At 46.9% G+C, this 9546-nt stretch overlaps 1 protein-coding gene across 1 annotated transcript in view; it reads left to right on the top strand.

Annotated features, from left to right (window-relative positions):
- The first annotated feature begins 2442 nt into the window (after positions 1-2442).
- The window catches only part of SGMS2 (sphingomyelin synthase 2), a 282298-nt gene continuing 275194 nt past the window's right edge, over positions 2443-9546 (top strand). The window contains exon 1 of the mRNA XM_078676597.1: positions 2443-2550. The gene's annotated coding sequence lies outside the window, so the exon portion shown is untranslated. The remainder of the gene's footprint in view (positions 2551-9546) is intronic.

Raw genomic sequence — 9546 nt, 5'->3', positions numbered from 1 at the left:
AGTGGAGAGTGGAGAGAGAGAGACATATGGAGAGAGAGTAGATAGAGAGAGAGGAGAGAGAGAGTGGAGAGACAGAGTGGAGAGAGAGAGAGTGGAGAGATTGGAGAGGTTGGAGAGAGAGTGGAGAGGTTGGACAGAGAGAGTGGAGAGAGAGAGAGAGAGAGAGAGTGGAGAGACAGAGTGGAGAGAGACAGTGGAGAGAGAGAGAGGTGAGGTTGGAGAGAGAGTGGAAAGAGAGTGACAGTGGAGAGAGAGTGGAGAGACAGTAGAGAGAGAGTGGAGAGAGAGTGGAGAGAGACAGTGGAGAGAGAGTGAGACAGTGGAGATAGAGTGGACAGAGTAGAGAGAGAGAGAGAGTAGGGAGACTGACTGACTCAGAGACTGAATACTGACTGACTGGCTGAGAGACTGACTGAGAGAGAGAGACTGGCTTGAGAGAGAGAGACTGGCTGACAGAGAGAGTGAGACTGACTGACAGAGAGAGACTGACTGACAGAGACTGCCTGACTGACTGAGGTAGAGAGATACTGACTGACAGAGAGAGACAGAGATTGACAGAGAGAGACTGATTGACTGCGAGAGAGACTGACAGAGAGAGAGAGACAGAGAGAGAGAGATAGAGGCTTACTGACGGAGAGAGACTGACAGAGAGAGAACCTGACCGCCAGCGAGAGAGACTGACTGACAGATAGAGACTGACTGAAGAGAGAGACTGAATGACAGAGAGAGAGAGAGAATGACAGGGAGAGGCAGAGACTGACTGAGAGAGAGAGACCAACTGAGAGAGAGAGAGACTGACAGAGAGAGAGAGAGAGACTGAGAGAGAGAGAGACTGACAGAGAGAGAGAGACTGACTGACGGAGAGAGACTGACTGAGAGAGAGAACCTGACCGCCAGCGAGAGAGACTGACTGACAGATAGAGACTGACTGAAGAGAGAGACTGAATGACAGAGAGACAGACTGACTGAGAGAGAGAGAGACTGACTCACTGAGAGAGAGAGAGAGAGAGAGAGAGAGACTGTGATGGAATTAGGGTCACAGTGTGTATGAAGCTATGCAATGCCTCTTAAGATTGCTATTGTCTACTAATAAAAATGTATTATCAAAATGTGCTCTTTGTAGTTACATCTGCTTTCGAAATCCTGCATTGGCGCTTTGTCTAATGTATTAAAACGGAACCGAGAAGGAGCAGTGGATGCACTTTTGTCAAAACTGAAGGATGAGTGGGCCCGATGTTGTACATCATGACAGGAGTCTGCATCAAGAAACCCACCTAAATTTTGGCAAACTTCCCCGGCGTACTGATGGCAGGGACCCTGTAATGAATGGACCCCCACCTATGATAGCATGTGGGCAGACTACGCCCAACCTTTAACTCCACCATCCAGTGTTACTTATAACGGCTGCATTGGTGACAGTGGCGACAATAGCCGCGCATCCCCTGCAGTATGGCGGGTCGCTGGCCTGTGAGCTCTAGGCTGGCACGGAGAATGGGAGGGGGCCCCCTCCATGTAGTTTGCAGGGGGGCCCCCTCAAGTTTCGTTACGCCACTGCTTTGGACATGTGTGTGCGCAACACCAATGTAGATTACATTTCAGGGGTGCTACAGGGTGTCCTTTGGACACCCCTGCACCCATGAAATCGCATCCTTATTTGCGATTAGCTAATTGCTAATCGCAAATAAGGAATAACTCCCCATTCATTCCTATGGGCCTGTAGGCCCATAGGAATGCATGGGGAGTTATTCCTTATTAGCGATTAGCAATTAGCTAATCGCAAATAAGGAACATGTAGGAATCGCAATATTTATTGCAATTCCTACATGAATCCCGTTTTGCAAGTCCTTAATAGCGATTCGTTATGAATCGCTATTAGGGGCTCGCAAAACGGGAGAATGATGAATCAGGCTGTAAGACACGGAGAGGAGAGGCTGGGTAATACAATGTAACGTATTAAACCAATTGATTAAAGATCTTTACATTGTATGTAAGTTACTGATGCAGCTCAGGGTGCACGATTTCCAATACTTGACCACACTGCCTGATCCTGGACAAATCACGTCATCTCACCCTGCACCCTTCCCTCATCTTCCACAGCACGATCGCTTATTATATCATAAAACGAACTCGTTGGGAGTGACCAGCAGCACTGGACAGCACTGAGGCGCAGGCTACCTCGGCTGCACTGTTTACTCTGCACCGCCTCGTGCCTCGCCCTCATCCCCACCTCCAGTAGGCCCTGGCGGAATGTCTGACGCCCTGCCGGTTTCCCTGCTCGCGCGCGGTGTGTGTGCAGCGGTGAGTCAGTGTTTGGAAATGAGGCTGGGCGCCGAGTGCTTCTATCTGAACAGGAGAATGTGAGTGATGTCAGGCAGACTGACACAGGAGGGAGGAGGCGGGGAGAGGGCAGCGCCGAGAAGGAGGGCTGGCGACGCGCGTGCGAAAGCCTAGGAGTAAACACAGCTCGTGCAAGTCCAGCCCAGACGGAGCTGGGATCCCAGCCGAGCAGGAGCTGCAGGAGGACGGGGGGAGCGCGCGCAGCAGCCACAGGTCAGTGCTGCTCCTGCAGTGGGATGGGGGAGTGGAAGAGAGAGGGCGGGGGAGGTCACAGCATTGCCGGAGTAGGGAGCCAAAGGCACTCACAGAAGAGGGGGAACCAGGGGCGTAGCTTCAGGGGGGTGTTTGGCACCTTACATCCCTTTATAAATGTTGTTTTTCCTGTTGAATCGTCGGGAACAGGTGTTTTCAGTCTTTGGTGAGATGTCTTCGGATTTCACCTGGGATTTTTGCACACACACAGACAAAACGCACACACACTCGATCACTCTGTTTGAAAAGTCATAAAAATGTTGCTTATTTAGCAAACTATTGTGTTTTCTCTCACTTAACACTCCTACGAATCCGCATTCCTCTCCTTTTCTACTGCCCTATAGGCGCCTTTTTTTCGCCCTGCTTGTCATCTAATGTATTTTAATATTATATGACGATGTGATTGTTGGAGAATCTGAAGCTCACTGCCCCCCCATCCTTGCTGACCTGGCTACGCCCAGAACAGGTACATGAACCTGGCTATGTAACTGAACATGGAATGTTGATAAGCACCATCTATTCAGGGACGAAGCTAGAAATGGTGCAGCAGGTGCAGTGGCGCCGGGGCACAGGGCTGTGAGGAGCTCGCTGCTCCACAACGATGGAAATGATTTTTACTACTACTTTTCCATGCTTGCAGTGGGCCCAAGAGCACTTGCTGTTTGCTTATTGTTTTGGATGATAATGTGCGGCTGCGTGAAGCTAGAAAAAATGTTATTAAACCCGATAGAGCTGACACATTGATCTCTAAGGATGAAGGCCTGAACCAGCCCCACTTGGATGCGAACCTGTCGCCTGCGGGCAGTGACTGATCTAGCCTCAACATATATTATGTATTTAAGAGGGGCGCTTGTATTTGATTTACAGTGTCGAGTTTACAAGGCCAGGCACTCCGCCCTCTAGCACAATTACCCCATAGAGCTTCTGGTGTACTACAAATGTCAATCTCCAGGATGGTTTTGTAGCGCGGCGACACCACCCATGTCGCACAGGGCGCTCTCTGACACTTCAGTAGCAGGCAAACTACAAGCGCGGCTTCTGTAAATGTCTGACAAGCAACTGAAGCGCTCGCTGAATTCAATTAGAAACAAAATAAGGTTTGGTCAAAGTTCCTCTCATCTCCTTGAGCTGGGTGTGCCTGTCGCCCAGCCTGACAGAGCTCAAGTCCGAGAGGGACCGATGCTGGGGCAGCGGAGCCCGCCAATCACCTCTCCCTCCGAACCTGTGACGTCCGAGTGCCAGAGTTAATGCATTGTTCGAGGCGGACGGTCCGGAACTGTGGGTACACGGGGTACGGAGCAGATGGAGGCTTGGACCGCAGGCGCACGGCTGCCATCTCAGTGAGGAGAGAGAGACACGCACACAGTGGGAGAGGAGGAACTGACCAGTGCTGGAAACACAAGGAGGCCGAGTGTGTACAGTATCTGTGCTGGTCTCTTGTCCATTGTACGTGCTCTGCCTGTGTGACAATGCTCGGTTATATGTACTAAAGCTGCCAAGAATGGTACTAAGAACAACTTTATGTTATCCATTCATTGCACTCTTTTCATGTTAAGTATTGTGCATTAATTAGAACCTAAACACCCAGGCATTTACAAATGCTGTGTTCAAATGTGGCATACTTTAATGTTATTTAGCACATTAAAGCCAGCCCTATTGGTTTTGCCAATGCTAAGGAGAAAAAGTAGCAAAAAGGATGGCTATCTGGATAGAAAGCATAGGGGCGTTAAAAATGTAATATGACAAACATTGCGATGACTGAGTGTATTTTTCGGATGTTAAAATGTCCCTTTTGCATTCCAATGGGAGCACTTAGATAAAGGTAGATTGAAACAGCAAACAGCCAACAACACGAGGTGACAGAGTAATTAATATTCCTCTGGTTAGTGTCAAAGCCCATTCTAGCACTTTGTGTATGGAAGCGCTTTGTGTATGGAAGTGCCTGTTCTAAGGATGATGAGGTGACACGTCAGTCTTGCTTCCCAAAGGGAAGGGTGGTTTGTAGGCCTTTTTGCCAAGGGTGTAACACAAGCCCCCGTAGCGCTGGTTGCCTCCAACCCCTCAGTGCCCCCCAACCATTCAGTGGCAAAATTTAGCCCAAGGCCAATGAATATTTGAGAGATTTGGGAGACTCAGTGACCCTTTGTCACATTCTGCACGGGAACCCCATCATTTTGTGTTACGCCACTGCTTGTTGCAGAGTCTCATCTACAGTGGCTGGAGACAGATGCTAAAGGAAACAACCCACTTTTAGGAATTTTTGAAGGGTATGAGAATGTTGACCTCTAAGTTGATTTTGGAGCTCTGGTAGGTCATTTTGTCCAGAATGCATTGCACTTCTGTATCGGTTAGTCCACAATAGTGTGCAAGTATCACAGGTTTTAATTGGGAGCCTTTGATGTGTTTTGCGGGAGATGTGGGCTCTCATCTTGGTTTGAGTGAGGATCTTGTCTGCAGTTTAACATTTTTGAAGGCAAGTGATCACTTTTTTCAGTTGTTCACTTCTAGAATGATGCAAATGTCTAGTTTTGCTCTAGATGCTGCCCAGCGGATGGTGACCAATTAGTTTCTAAGCATTTAGCAGAAGTGCTTCACTTTAGGAGGGTTAGCCTCTTACTAATACACACACATCATCCTTTATATATGGGGTAATTTCCTGATCTGTCCCTCCGAAAATGTAATTTTGTCAATTTTTAGGTCTATCTTGGCATCGTGGCTGTCTGCAAGGTCTAATGTTGTCAATTCTTGAAAATATACATCATGCTATTGGCTTTTAATCTGCATTCTACTATGTTTCCAATTCTTTATCTCCCATATGCATTCTATTCAGAAATCCATTCTTTATTGCTACTTTTCCCCCTAGCATTGGCAAATCCAATAGGGATGGCTTTAATGCGATAAATAGCATTTGTGCATGCAACACTTGAAAACAGCATTTGTGAATGCCTATGTTTACATAGATTGGCACATTAAAGCGAGACATATTGACTTTGCCAGTGCTTGTTTTTCAATTTCGAGTTGAGCCCCTTTTTGGGACTTGGCTATACCTCATTGAACTGTCTGGTTTTGGCTGCCTTCACGGATGCATCCTTTATAAATGTGTGGTTGGAGAAGTGGGGTTTAGAGCAGTGGTATCTTCTAAGCCAAGTTTTTGTGTGTGACCAACATGCATACATGTGTGTGCCTGGGTACTTCCTATTTGATTTCTAACAGTTAAAAAATAGGTGTGAATCCCATCTCTCCATCTAGTGGACACCCCAAGGAAGAGGCAAACTGAAGGCTTTGCAAGCCCTAATCCCACAGAACATGTATCCTTCTGTGGCAGCCTCAACATACTGTATTGCAGGACGATTCTAACTGGTCCCTGTTAAAACGGCAGGCTTAGGTCTAAATTCTACAATCAATCTCACAGAAGGTGCCAAGGTATTTGCATTTCAAGGGTGCAGACCAGTAGAGACCCAATTTATTTATCAGGGAAATTCGGTGTCCTGGTCTTATCGCTATAACTAACGGAGTGAGCAGGTAATTTTGGTTTGCCCATCAACTCTCACGTGAGAATAGAATGGAGCAACATCAAGAACAGCCTGTACAACTATTTGCAATGTCAATATATCTCATCTTTTAAAAATGCCGACCAATTCTTGTTGGCACTAGTATGCAAACACAAGTGTGAAGCGCATGTGTATCTTGGGCAAAGGTGGCGAGAGCAAGAAATCACATGCACTCCCATGGAGGGCTCAATAAAAAATAGAAAAGAGTCCCCTCAAGTATGTTGAAGAAGGATTCAACCAATCCACTAAGAACACTATGAAACCGACATTCTGCTGGGCCCCACAAACACAAGAATAGGGGATAAAGCTATCAAAACAAGAGCCGACACTCGAGGCAGACAATACAGCCTTACCATAATGAACAAGGGGCTAACCCAATGCCCACTCTCAGTATATGTTAACCCTTTGGATGCGTCGGACAGCCCCCGTCCGTCCAACGTCACGTGGACGTGTGCGTCAGATGGCCGGGAGCCATCCGATTTGCGCACACGTCAAATTTTGCTGCATCGCGGGGGAATTCCGCCTACATACAAAGGGTTAATTATTGAAAACAATAGGTCTGCATACAGACAGCTAATGGAGCAAGACCTAAAAATGACCCAGCTCTAAAGACGATAGTGAAGGATTAGCTTCACACATTTCACATGATGTTATATTTGGCTGCTGTTCAGTCCCTGCTGTGCCTGATACATTAGGAGTTTTCATTTGTCGATTCCTGTCTTTCATATATGCTTCAATCAATCAATCAGGGATTTTTTTTTAAGCACGCTACTCACCCAAGAGGGTCTCAAGGTGGTGAGGTGGGGTAAGTAGATCCATTTCAGCGGAAGAGCCAGGTCTTGAGGGTCTTCTTGAAGGTGTTCAGGGAGGGGGCGCGTCTTATGTCTGTCGGTAGCTCGTTCCAGGTTTTGGCTGCAATGTGGGAGAACAATCTTCCGCCTGCTCGGACTCTGTGGATGCGCAGGGTTACAGCTAGTGCGAGGTTGGCAGATCGGTGGTTCCTTTTCGGTACGTGGAAGTTTATTCTGTCGTTGAGGTATTTGGGTCCGCTGTTGTGAAGGCATTTGTAGGCGTGGGTGAGGATTTTGAAGGTGACTCTCTTCTCCACGGGGAGTCTTTGGAGTCTCCGCAGGTGTTGGCTGTTGTGTTTGTGCCGTGGGATGTGGAGGACGAGTCTGGCCGTGATGTTCTGTATCTTCTGGAGTTTACGGAGTTGGGATTTGTTGATGTCGGCGTTGAGAGCGTTACCATAGTTGAGTTTGCTGGTGATGAGTGCGTGGTGACTGTCTTCCGAAGGGTGTTGAAGCAGCTGGAGGTGACGGCGTTGACCTGTCGGGTCATGGCGGGTACGATGCTGAGGTTTTTGGCGTGGTCTGAGGGGGTAGGCGGGCTTCCGAGGGCGGTGGGCCACCAGGTGCTGTCCCATGCTGATGGGGTGGTTCTGAGGATGAGGACGAGGACCTCAGTCTTTTCGGCGTTGAGTGACATGAAGCTAATTATATCACACACATTCAAGCTGGTGGTTGTTATTCTTTGTGAAAGGAATTTCACAGAACCTCTATCTGTGCAGCTTTTGCTTTCAAATATATTAGGAGGCCAGAAGGAAGGATTTGGTTGCATGCATGCATGAATGGATAGAGGAATGGGTTTTATAGCAAACTCATGGGTACTGAGTCGCATAAACACTTGAAACCTTGAAGTACTGTGGGCATGTAGCACTTAAAAAAGGCACGTTTTGTGTTTTTTTCCTGTGAACAACAGATGCTTCATCTTGCTGAACTTCAAAGATTCATCGCAAACCTCAATTTAGAGATACCAAGAGAATGCATAAGCATCCCCTATGTTGCTGATGTAATTATTTTGCATTGGTTGCCACATCATCCAATCCAATCAATCAGAATACCTGCTTTTTTACAGCATTATGCAAATTTCCCAAATGTATAGCCAAGAAACCTCTGACCACAATCCATTACCAAGAAAACCAAAATCATAATTTTTTTTTAGGTTTGGGTCAGCTACAGGAATATTGTAGTCTCACCTTCATTATATTGGATGTTTGGACATATCCATTTTCCTTCACTGGAAAACATGAAGGACTATTTATGTCTAAAGAGTACCCTTTTCCATCACAGATTTAATTATTTCTCTCATCCATGCCATGTATACTGAAAGCAATCCCTTTTCCTATCTGCTGGGTGCTGTAGCAGGCATTTTGTTTTTTATTCTGACAGCGCTCAAGTGAGATTGTGAAGTTTATTGGCTTTGACAATGCTTGTTTGGGGAGAGTAGGAGGCTGAGGTGTGACCTGTAAAGGAATGAAGGGGAGAAGAGCATGTGGGACGTGGCGATGTAGCCAAAAACAAATAATGGCATAAAGACAAAATAAACAAGCATTGGAAATGCAATAGGGCTCGCATTAGGAAAGTTTGAGCTATTGGTCTTACAAATGAATTTTTTTTTTATTTATGTGTTATTTTTTAAAATAGCTAAATTAATAGCTTTGTCATTTACAATGCCAATAGTTATAACTTTCGCAAATGTGACACCTATAGCATTTGTAATGCAACATGTTTTGTATTTACGTGACTTAGATGTATTGATATTACAAATAACAATGGCTTTTAATTTTTTTAAATAATTAATACTTAAATAATTTATTTAATTTGTAATGGCAATAGCTTAAACTTTTGTAAATAACTTTTGTGAAGATTATGTTCAGTATTTTTTATTGCGACGAAAATCCAAGAACAGAAGTGAAATATTAACATCTTTTTGCGATTTGTAATAAAGCGTGAAAGCTTGAAAACAGTTTGAAACATTGAAAGAACATATTTGAACCAGTGATGCTGTTGTTGCGCTGAGTGATGCTGTGGTTGCGCTGAGTGATGCTGTGGTTGCGCTGAGTGGTGTGTGCATCGGTGGAGCTTAGTGGGTGCATTGGTGGAGCTGGGTGGTGGGTGCATTGGTGGAGCTTAGTTGTCGCATCGGTGGAGCTGTGTGGAGGGTGCATCGGTGGAGCTGTGTGGTGGGTGCCTCGGCGGAGTTGTGTGGTGGGTGCATCGGCGGTGGTGGGTGCATCAGTGGAGCTGTGTGGTGGGTGCTTCGGTGGAGCTGTGTGGTGGGTGCATCTGTGGAGCTGTGTGGTGGGTGCATCTGTGGAGCTGTGTGGTGGGTGCATCTGTGGAGCTGTGTGGTGGGTGCCTCGGAGGAGCTGTGTGGTGGGGGCCTTGGTGGAGCTGTATGGTGGGTGCCTCAGTGAAGCTGTGTGGTGGGTGCATCGGTGGAGCTGTGTGGTGGATGCATCAGTGGAGCTGTGTCAGTGGAGCTGTGTGGTGTGTGCATCGGTGGAGCTGGGTGGTGGGTGCATCGGTGGAGCTGTGTCGGTGGAGCTGTGTGGTGGGTGCAT

Source organism: Lissotriton helveticus, chromosome 2_1, assembly GCF_964261635.1.
Source record: "Lissotriton helveticus chromosome 2_1, aLisHel1.1, whole genome shotgun sequence".
In the NCBI taxonomy this organism is placed as follows: domain Eukaryota; kingdom Metazoa; phylum Chordata; class Amphibia; order Caudata; family Salamandridae; genus Lissotriton; species Lissotriton helveticus.
This window is presented reverse-complemented; position numbering and strand designations above follow the sequence as displayed.